Source organism: Ammospiza caudacuta, chromosome 8 (assembly GCF_027887145.1).
Source record: "Ammospiza caudacuta isolate bAmmCau1 chromosome 8, bAmmCau1.pri, whole genome shotgun sequence".
Lineage (NCBI taxonomy): Eukaryota > Metazoa > Chordata > Aves > Passeriformes > Passerellidae > Ammospiza > Ammospiza caudacuta.
Window position 1 is genome coordinate 8,689,506 of NC_080600.1, and position 10,651 is coordinate 8,700,156.

General features: G+C 50.9%; 1 protein-coding gene across 3 annotated transcripts in view; it reads right to left on the reverse strand.

Annotated features, from left to right (window-relative positions):
- The window catches only part of UBE2F (ubiquitin conjugating enzyme E2 F (putative)), a 60,862-nt gene extending 59,861 nt beyond the window's left edge, over nucleotides 1-1,001 (reverse strand). For all 3 annotated transcript variants that reach the window (XR_009274985.1, XM_058809171.1, XM_058809170.1), the window contains exon 1: nucleotides 887-1,001. The gene's annotated coding sequence lies outside the window, so the exon portion shown is untranslated. The remainder of the gene's footprint in view (nucleotides 1-886) is intronic.
- Between the last annotated feature and the right edge of the window lie 9,650 nt (nucleotides 1,002-10,651).

Genomic DNA, 10,651 nt, shown 5'->3' on the forward strand with positions numbered 1-10,651 from the left:
AACAGAAAAGCGAGCAACAAAGCTTAAAAAAAAAAAAAAAAAAAAAAGCAATAATATATTTCACAGCAGTCCCTAACAGCAGGAAGCTCTGGTGAGATCTACAAGAAGGTCAAGCTCCCTGACGCTGACAAGTGATGTGTGTGTCAGCTCCGAGATTTATGTTCAAAAACAAAAGTACAGTGCGGGGTGAATGTAAAATCCAGCTGGCTCGACCGAAACAAACTGCAGGTTTTACCCCGGAGGAAGAAAGAATAAGCAGAACAAAACAGTGCCTTTTTCCCCGGAGAAGGAAGAAACAACAGCTGCTTAAAAAAAAAAAAAAAGTTAAAAATTTAAGAAAAAAAAGAGGGGAGTAGGGGTCTGAAATGTAATGAACGCAGCCACAAATTAAAACAAAAGAGAAAAAAAAAAAAAAAAACACTGAAAAAAATGCCTGTAAGCTGCAGACCAGCTGTTCCCTCAGAAATACCCCCATCTTTTAGGCGCTGATTTCAAAGAAATTCAACTTCGATGAACATTAAATGCCTAAATACCTTTACAACTTGTCCCGAACAAGGAGGAAACCTAAGAGGAGCATGACCAATGTGGAAAAGAAATAATTCACTTCGGCTGTGCCCCAAATTTTAGTGAAACCCAGCAAGAAAGCACTCTGAAACCGCAGGTAAGGCTTTGCAGAGGAGGAAGGGAGAGGTGCTGTGTTGATTTCTGAGTAAGGGAATAAAAGTCCGGGGAATTCTGCAGCTCCCCGGAGCCGGGGCAAGGCACGGGGCTGTGGGGCCGGGGGACCCCGCCGGGAGCGAGGCCTGGCGGGCCGGCAGATACGGGGACAGCGGGAGCGGCCAGGCCCGAGCCGGGGGCTGAGTGAAGGGGGACAGCCCTCACGTACCTGAGCGAGGCGTCAGGGCCCGGCAGCCGCGGCCAACACCATCCCCGGCGCCGGCCCGGGGCAGCGGCGGTGGCGGCAGCGGCGGCTCCTCCTTCCTCCTCTTCCTCCTCCTCCCTCAGCCGAGATCTCGCGAGAGCGCAGGCGGGGCAGGGCAGTGCCCCCGCCGCGATCTCGCGAGAGTCTGGCAGGGCGGCGGGGAGGCCGTTATCCGCCGGGAGGGCGGCGCCATGTTGGCGCTGCCCCGAGGGAGCGCCCCAGTATGGTGGCGCTGCCCCGAGGGAGCGCCCCAGTATGGTGGCGCTGCCCCGAGGGAGCGCCCCAGTATGGTGGCGCTGCCCCGAGGGAGCGCCCCAGTATGGTGGCGCTGCCCCGAGGGAGCGCCCCAGTATGGTGGCGCTGCCCCGAGGGAGCGCCCCAGTATGGTGGCGCTGCCCCGAGGGAGCGCCCCAGTATGGTGGCGCTGCCCCGAGGGAGCGCCCCAGTATGGTGGCGCTGCCCCGAGGCGCCCCTCAGCGGCAGCGGCAGTGCCTGAGGGGGAGCTGGTGTCGTTGGAATTAGCTGTCCCCAGGCCGCATTTTATCACTTTTTGTAAAGGAAATTACAGAATCTTTAAGGTTAGGAAAGATCTCTGAGATCACCGAGTCCAACCTTTGACTGATCTTCACGATCACTGAGTGCCCCGTCCTTGAACACCTCCTGGTTCCTCGTTTGAGGAACAAGTCATTCCTTAAACACCCCCAGGGATGGTGATCCCACCACCTTCCTGGCGAGCAATTTCCAATAAATTCCATTTTTTCCTGTCCCCTCACCCTGCTGTGGAAAGGGAGGTGATTCAGCTCTGACATAAATTAATGTTGAGTCTATGGCAAATAGGAACACACCAAGAGGGAGAAAAAGCAGTGATTGTGTGGAAAAACTGCAATCACTTGGTTTTTAAAATTTTTAAAGTTTAATCGTAATAAAAGGGTTACAAAAATAGTTATACAATTAGAGTGATAATAATTTGAACAATTTTAATTAGGACAATATGAGACAATAGAAACAAAGAGTTACGGACGTCCGGGTACCTTTTTCTGGGCAAAATAAGCCCAAAAAAGGACCCACGTTAACAGAGGATTAACCCTTAAAAACAATAACCTGCTGCATATTCATGCCCCTCATACATGATGCATAAATTCCATTCAAATACAGGATTCTGTCTGGTCAGTGTCAACTTCTTCCTCTGAATCCTGACAGCATCTTCATGGCTGAGCAAGGCAGGCAGGAGTTTGTTTCTTCTGATAATGGAGCAATAAATTCTCTTTCTCTGAAAGATTCAGGTGTCCTGTGGCTGCTATCTCAGTGCGAGTCCTTTCTTTTAGAAAAAAGTATCCTACATAGCATAGTTTCTATTTTAACATGTTATAACCTACAACTATATTTACCACACTACTTAAGAGAATTAATACAGCATAACTTTCTAATACAACACATATAATATTCACTTGAATATTTGCAAAAAACCAATCATAAAATATGCGTTTTTCACAGATTTTCAGGGGGACTTCAGGAGCACATCTTAGCCAGGCTGCAGTGTTTGCCTTGGTTAAGGCAAATCTACTATTAATTAAATCTACCATTAATTAAATTAAATTAATCTACTAATCTACACAAATTAATCTACTATTTCTACATTCCAGCAGCAGATGAGTGGAGGACAAGAGAATCAGATGGAGTAGTCAATCAAAATGTCAATAAGATCAATATGCAACAGTCAATCACGACTCACTATTTAAATTTTTTATAAAAGTTTATTAAGGGATAAAACGGATAAAATCCAGTGCTGGGGGGGTGCTTGGCTATTTGCCAAAATAAAAAAATAAACAAAAACTTCAACGATGTTCTCTATAAACTGTTACATTACAGGGGATACATGCATATTCATAAGAGTTTATACATATTCCAACATTCCTTTGAGTTTAGATGTTCTTTTGCTTGGTTTTAACCTTTGACTTGTGCTCATGCTATCTTGTAGATTAAACTAATATATTTTATTTCTTCTTGTGGTTCCATTCTGTTGTATTTTCACTCCCTGATAATGAGGGTTAATAAATTCTTTTACTTGGTGCTCTGGTTTCTGTTTCTGTTATCTTGTCTTTCAGATAAGATAGTCCCTAATGTGGGAAATCACTTAATTATTTTACACCATTTTCTGAGCTAGTTACATGTAAAAGCATTTTAACATTTCACAGTCTATTATGCTACAGTCTAAGATAGTGTATATTACACTACTATTTATAAAAGCTATACATGAATGACAGATTATACTACATCAGCAGCAGTAATTACAAATTGTACTATATCAGGATTTTTGTGATCAATAATAACTTGCAAAAGCTAATACATAAATGCAAAAGCCAATAACTTTATTTGTTATTTCTAACATCAATCAAATAGAAATATAAATCATATAGAAGCACAAGTCCATGTGATGGAATCAGTGTAAAAAACTATCATTTGGAGTGTATTTAGTAATGGAGAGTGAATACTTGGGTGTTATACTAGACTGCACAAAAACATGAGAAAGTTCTGTTAAAGCTGTAAAACAGGTGCATAAACTTAAGTTCTTCCACTAAATAAGGGAACCAAAACTTAGCCATGAAAGCAGCACCCAGCTCAGAAGGCAGAGCTGGAAACATGGGAATTTTGGCAGACAGCTACTGAAATAAATACTTGCTGCAACCTAAACATTCACTGCAGCGGTACCACTGCCTGTTCCCCAAGAACAAACTGGCACTGAGCTTGCTGAAATCTGGTTAAACCAGCACAGGCCTGCTGCTTAGAGCCCTTTCTTCCTTCTTAGGCTTTTCCCTCCAGATCCATGTATTGTTTGGATAACTCAGCTTTGGATGTCCTAGAAACATCCTCCTCTCATGGATGCTGGCTGTAGGTAGGGAGTCCCAGAGAGGGATTTCTCAAAAGCCTTCAGAAGCAAAGGGTGAAATTGGGAGCAGGGCCAGGAGGTTGTGGCCACATTTCTCTTCCAAGGATATTTTCTGGGAATCAAAGCAAGGAACCTCAGAGAAAGAAAAAATTCTTATCTCATTTGCTGCACCTGTGTTGTACCAAAGTGGAATGCATTGCAGAAGGCTGTTTACCTGAATGCAATTGGCGACTGGATTCTGGTGTGAGTGTTTTGATTCACTGGCCAATTGAATCCATGTGTGTGTGTCGGGACTGCCAGCTGACAGCCACGAGATTCTGGGCAGCTGAGTTGAGTGCTTGGCAGATTTATAGGGTAATATAATATAGAATAATATAGTACAATATAATAAAGGAATTAATTAGCTTTCTGATAAGATGGAGTCCTCATCGTCATTTCTCCCCTCGTGGCATCTGCCTGCTGGGAGCCCAGGCTCACAGAGCAGAGGTTCCCGCAGCCCGGCTTTGGGGAGAACGAGCCGAACCCCGCATTCCATAGGAAATTCCAGCCGCGCCCCCGGGGCTCTCCCCGCCCTTGGGAGGTGCTGCCCCAAGGGCTTTTCCCTCCGGACGGGTTTTCATTGCCCCGGGCGCTGCTCCTGGCATTAGGCGGCAGCACACGGGGCGCGGCCGAGTGACAGAATCCGTGAAAGCTCTCCAGAAAACCCAACATCCCACGCAGGTTTTTTTCCTCTCCCCGCCCCCCAAAATAAACGCAACGAGGTTCCTTTCGGGCAATGTCCTTGCAAGGATGTGCAGGCGATACCTGTGCTGTGGTATTGCAGAAAAGCATACTAAAAACACGTGGTGGCAGCTTATCTGCTTATGGTAATTTAGTTAACTATTTTTTTTTCATATTAAATAGCACATAAGAAAATAACTCATACAAGCAAGTATGCAGAATATACTCTTTAATAAATAGCAGGTAAAAAATTAGATCTCCTTAAAAACATTTTAAGAACCAGAAAAACAAAGGTACCTTATAAATACGCATATTCACGTTCTTTCAGGAAGGGCATTATCCCGACCCGAGCCAATAATTTAAAAGACCATAAAAAAAATAAAGAAAAAAAATTGTTTCCTCAGCTCGCATGAGTGAGAAGAAGGGTTAAATAGGTGAAATAGGTTAAATAGGAAGTAACAGCGCAGTGCAGTCGTTTTTTCCCGGTTCTGCGGGCGTCCCTGAGAGGCGATGCTGCGGGCTGGGTCCGAGGGCGCTTGAGCCCTTCAGCACCTGAGCATTTCATCACTTCAGCACTTGTCCTGCAGGGCAGCGCAGCGCAGGTTGTCCAGCACCTGCAGGACGTGCAGGATGGTGGTGGCCCTGAGGCACTCGGTGCTCTCCTGCGGGGCGAGATGGGCTGGGTCAGCTCTGCAGAGGCGCCTTTTGACGCCCCAAAAGCCCGCAGAACCCCGCCGGCCTGACTTACCGCTCGCATGGCGTTCTGCAGCTTGTGCAGCCAGTGCCGCAGCCTGCCCGAGGGCTGGTGCGAAGGATCCACCTGCAAGGAGAGCGGCCGGGTCAGCAGCGGCCCCACAGGGCAGAGCCGGCCCGCAGGGCTCGGGGGAGGCACTCACACAGCCCTGCACAGCCTCCCGGGCGCTCCTGAAGAAGTGCAGGGGCTCCCGGCACAGCTCGGCGAAGGCGGGGGCAGCGGGCAGCCCCAGCATGGCCGTGGTGAGGTTCAGCTCGGCCGCCACCAGCAGCACTCGGTCGGACACCTGTGGGGGAGAGTGTCGAGGTTAGGGACCCGATTAGGAGGATGGGGTCTCACAGACCTGCCCAGGTGTGCAGGTGGAGGTGGCAGCAGCAGACAGGAGAGCTGTGCCCCCTTACATCACCTCGCTCTTACCGGCAGGTTCACCGCGTTCCATCTGCGGTGGAAGAGCTTGGTGTTGCATCTGTGGGTGGTCACCTGCAGGCATAAACCAAGAGAGAGACTGAAAAACTCTCATTGTGACTCCTGGCTATGTTGGACAACCCCGGCCAGCCTTGAGCGCAAAATTTGGCCGAGCATCCTTCATGTCCCCAAACACTCTTGGAAAGCATCTTGCTCATCCCCAAACTGCCGCAGAAAACATGCACCTTGTCACTCAGGTCTTGAATTCAGCATCCCCTGTGCCTTGCCCCCTGCCAGCCCACAGCCCCCCGTTGCCAGCAGTACTCACAAACTCTTGTCTCATCCTGTCCACAGCGTGCCGCTGCTCGGGTGCAATGCTCTGGTACTGGGACAGCCTGCAGCCCTTCCCCAGGGTGTCATGGGGAAAGGCAGCCCCCAGGCTGACCCCCAGCACCAGCACGAGCAGTGGGGCAAGGCTGAGGTGCAACATCTTGGCAAGGAAAGCTTGACAGCCGGCCATGGCGTGCGGTGGGGTGAGGAGGCTGAGGTGCAGGATGCCAGAGAGGATGAACCGCAGGACTCCGGGCAGGATCCGCTGAATCTCAGATGCAGAGGTGCCTGACAGGGGCTGCAGGTGGCTTGTTCAGATGTGGAGCTGCTGAGCTGCTGGCTGTCCTGGGGAGCTGTTTGTCTTGCTCGCTGTGACTGCCTTGCTGCCCCATCTCCAGCTTTTTATTCCTACCTGCTGCTTTCATCTTGGCAGGAAAACCCAGGACTGGTGCAGCTGGAAACAAGAAAATGAAAGTGGTGCAGGGAATCTCCCGCCTCCTTGTTACCTGCCCTGCTGCCTCCAGCCCTGCCTGCTCTGCCTCAGCCTGGGATGCCGGGGGATGCTGGGGGATGCTGGGGCTGGCAAGTGGGGGGACACCAGCATGACCGATCCCCACCCCGAGCCGAAAGCTGTGGGAGACACCTGGGGGCAAAAGGTTCATGGGGACAGGAGGGTTTTGGTGCCTCCTGAGTGGCAGCAGGAATTCAGGCCTCACTTTCTCCATGGGAAAGGCCGTGGGGGAGGCATGGGCCATAAGCAGCAGCCAGGAGTGGGCACTGCACAGTCCAGGCTGCAGGTGGGAGCTTTTATGGCTGTGTTATCTGAGGGACAAGGTTCACCACCACAGCAGGGAAAAAGGTGAAAGCAGAAGCACTTCCACCTGAAGTTTTCCAGATGGGATACAGTTGTGGAGAGAGATGAAGACGAGCAGGGCTGCCACTGGAGCTGGCTGGGTTTTCCTCCCTGTTCACACAAATAGGGTGTATTGACATACCTCTGCTGACAGCTGGAATCTACCTCTCAGCAAACTGTCCCTCCATCAAGGGAACCTCCTGTGGTCACTGCTGAGCTTTTAGTCTCATGAGTTCATCAAGCATTAAATACAAAAAATTAGGGCAATGCCTGCATCTAAGAAGCAGGGACAGTAAGGAAGTAAAAGGCATAAATGCATTTGGCAGGGCCTTGCACGATGACCACAGAACACTCCAGGAGGACCCAATTTTAATGTTCATATTTGGAGCCAAAGTGCTGATTTCAAAGAGTCCAAGAAAAGGAGAAAAGTTCTTGTGGAAGCATGTGGAAAGGTACCCCTGAGGGTGAGCAGAGTGGCATGGCTGTGCTCATGGAGGTGGGCTGGGACCTCTCAACACCATCCAGCCAACCCTTGCTGTGGCAGGATCAGCTGGCACAGGCTGCCCAGGACAGTGGCCAGGGATGGAGCAGACACTTCAGAGTCTCTGTTTTCCTTGTGTTCAGATGGACTTTCCCTGGCTCAGCTTGTGCTGTGCTCTCACACCACCATGAGCCCCTGAGCCTCCTCTCTCAGCCTTTCCTCATGGCAGAGATGTTCCTGTGCATCAGCTTCCTGACCTTGATTGGACTCCTCCAGTCCCTGCCATGTCTCTCTCCCACCGAGGAGCCCAAAACTGCACCCAGCAGTTCAGGAGTGGCCTCACCAGCACTGAGGAGAGGGGAGGAATCACCTTCCTCAGCCTTCTGGGAACACTCCTCCCAGTGCAGCCCTGGATACCATTCACCTTCTTTCCCACCAGAACACTTTCCTCGCTCATGTTCAATTAGTGAAGAGGTCAAGCAGGACCTGCTGTTGACTGACAGGGTCCATCCAGCCCTTCTGAGCCCTTCCCCTGCTCCAGCAGCATCCCAGAGGGCTCCAATTTTTCCTGGAAAACCATGATGGAGATGAAGAATGGGATGGGGCAGCATGGATTGGACAGTGGCTCGTTTCACTTTGTCCAAACTGGACACAGACACAGCTTGGAAAAGAGCCAGGACGGCAGAACGTGGTGCTAAAGCCCCAGAGCGTGGTGGGCACAGGTTTTCCATCCAGCCATGGATGTGGCCACTGGACCAGGCTCCCAGCCAGCCTCCCTCACAGCAGCAGCTTAGGGGAGGTCAGTCATTAAAGCCTGAGCCCTGGTGTGGGCTGGGGTCCCTTGTCTGCCCTTCTGGGGAACAGGACAATGGCCTTGTCTTTCCTTTCTCTCCCATTAAAGAAACCCACAGGAGATTAATTTTTATTCTACACAGCAAAGTTCACGATCAGTATAGCTGCGAAATACAAGTCCAAACCAGCATAAATAAGACAACTTCGGTCATCCAAACAGACACTGCTCAGCTGGAATAGAGGGCACTTTGGCAGAAAATCCCAACAGATGGAAAATAAATGTGGCCCCCATGAGAGAGAGGTGATCCCCCACCAACCACGGTCCCACGCGGCCGATCTCTGCCGAGACACTTTCGGGTCACCCGTGGGGTCACAGGGCAGCATCACATCCTCGTGGGACAGCTTGGGCTCCTGTTTCCCACGGCTGTGGCTTTTCTCTCCCAGGTGTCGTTTCTGTTTGGAGAAGTAAAGCGAAACCTGATCTCTTCACACATGCAGAAGGAAATTCAGAGGCACCAAAGAGAAGCTAAAGCTGCGGGGTGAAGCCAGGCCGTGAGCACGGCCCCCGGCAACCATGGAGGCTGGGATGGAGGGATGAGGATCTCCCTGCTCAGAGATTTGTGCCTCCTCAGACACAGCTGAGCCCCCAGGGGCCTGGCTGAGCAGCACTGAGGGCTTTTTCTTCATGGGATGAAGCCCATCCTGGGCTTTGGTGCGTGTCTTGCCTGGCAATGTCACACTCCACCATAGCCCAGCAAAGCATGGCTGCATTCGCCACAGCTCCTCCAAACCATGCCAGGAGTGGAGAGTTCCCTAAAGTCAGCACAGGTTGGGGACATCAGACTGTGCCCAACAGAGTCTGCAGGGCACTGGGGACCCACCACAATCAGTGTTCCAGTCCCAGCGATGCCTTGTGAAGGCTGACCTAGAACAGAGGCTGGACAGAGTTAAAGAATAAAGCAGGGATTTATTAGAAGACCTCCATGGATACACCTTGGGCAGCACAAGAGCCCAGCCAAGGCTGCACCCTCGGATACCATTTTGGATACCTTGAACCAAAATGGTCACAAAATGGACAACTGGTCACAGAGTCTCACACTTTAGTAAGTTCTGGTCCATTTACATATTGGAGATAATTGTCCAATTACAGCTTTAGCCTATGAAGTGCCATCCTTCTTGTTTTTCTCTCTTCAGTCCACATTGTTTATGCTCTTGGGCCTGAGATTTGGATTGGTTGTCCTTGGTCCCCAGCTAGAGAAGGAATTGCTTTGTCTCCCTGCTTTGTGAAGAGAGCTCACCATCCCCTAATATAAAGGTCAGAATTACATACTAGAGCAGCACAGAATCTGAAAAATAGAAAAACTAAAACTTGAGGGATCACCAGCTGCCAATGGTGCTGTTCCAGGAGAGCAGCACAGATGGTGATGATGAAACCCTTTCCTTGTGAGGCTGAACCACTCAGGCTTGCTTGGAGTGAGAAATCCCAGGTGTGGGATTTCCAGGTAGGAGAACAAAAGTGAAACCTGACTGTGGCCAGGGCTGGCGTCAGCAGCGGGTGAGGCAATGGCTCCGTGGTGACTCACAGGTTCCTGCATGGCACCAGCATGGCAAAGGTGCTCACCACTGGGTAAGGATGAGCCCAGGTGGCTCCTGACCCCTGTGGGCCAGTCTGGGAGGAAGTGACTCCTGCTAGAGTAGTCTGGGTAGAGAAGACAGAAAGAACAGAAAGCGTGCCTCAAACAAGCCAGGTTTAAAAATAAACCGCCAAGTGAGGTGTGGGAGCCCTGCCCACAGGCATCAGTGGGCTCTGCTCATCAGCCATCACCAGACCTGTGCCTTGATGTGGTGCCACCAAAGTGCCCCCAGCCCCAGTGCACCCCCCAGCACGTGTGAGCTGCAGCAGCCCCTGCACTGGCTGGTGCTGCCCTGCTGATGCAATCCCGGCTGTTACCTCATGGCTGGGCACCCGCTGCATGATGCTGCTGCAGGGAGGGAAGGGCTTTAAATTCAATCACAGCAGTAATTAACAAGCAGACTTCAATTTGTTGTAAATTTAAAGTGATGAAAAAACCCAAACACTTGTTCCCCAGAGCCTTTTTGCCAGCACTGTAGGGACACGGGATGTGACCTGCTGCAGGACCCCTCCCTGCCCTGGAATGTCTGCAGGGATGCACCTCACAGGGACAAGCCCTGCCAGCAGAGCAGGCCCTGGGCATGACAGCAGGGGTGCCACCAGTGCCAGCCCGGGCAGGAGAGACCCCTGGTGCTCACCCAGCAAGGGAGGCCTGAGAGCTGCTGCTGGAGCAGCCCCTCAGGCAGCGAGATCAGGGCTGATCCAGTACTGCTACCCCAGCAACTGGCTGTGGGCACAGAGAGCAGCCTCCCATCCATGATGAGATTCCCACACCACAGCTGTCCTCCCAAGAGCCCATCACCCTCCTGTGGGACCAAGTGGGGGCAAAGCCTTTGTCCCCCACCCTGGGCAAGCTGAGAGCAGGACCCTGGGA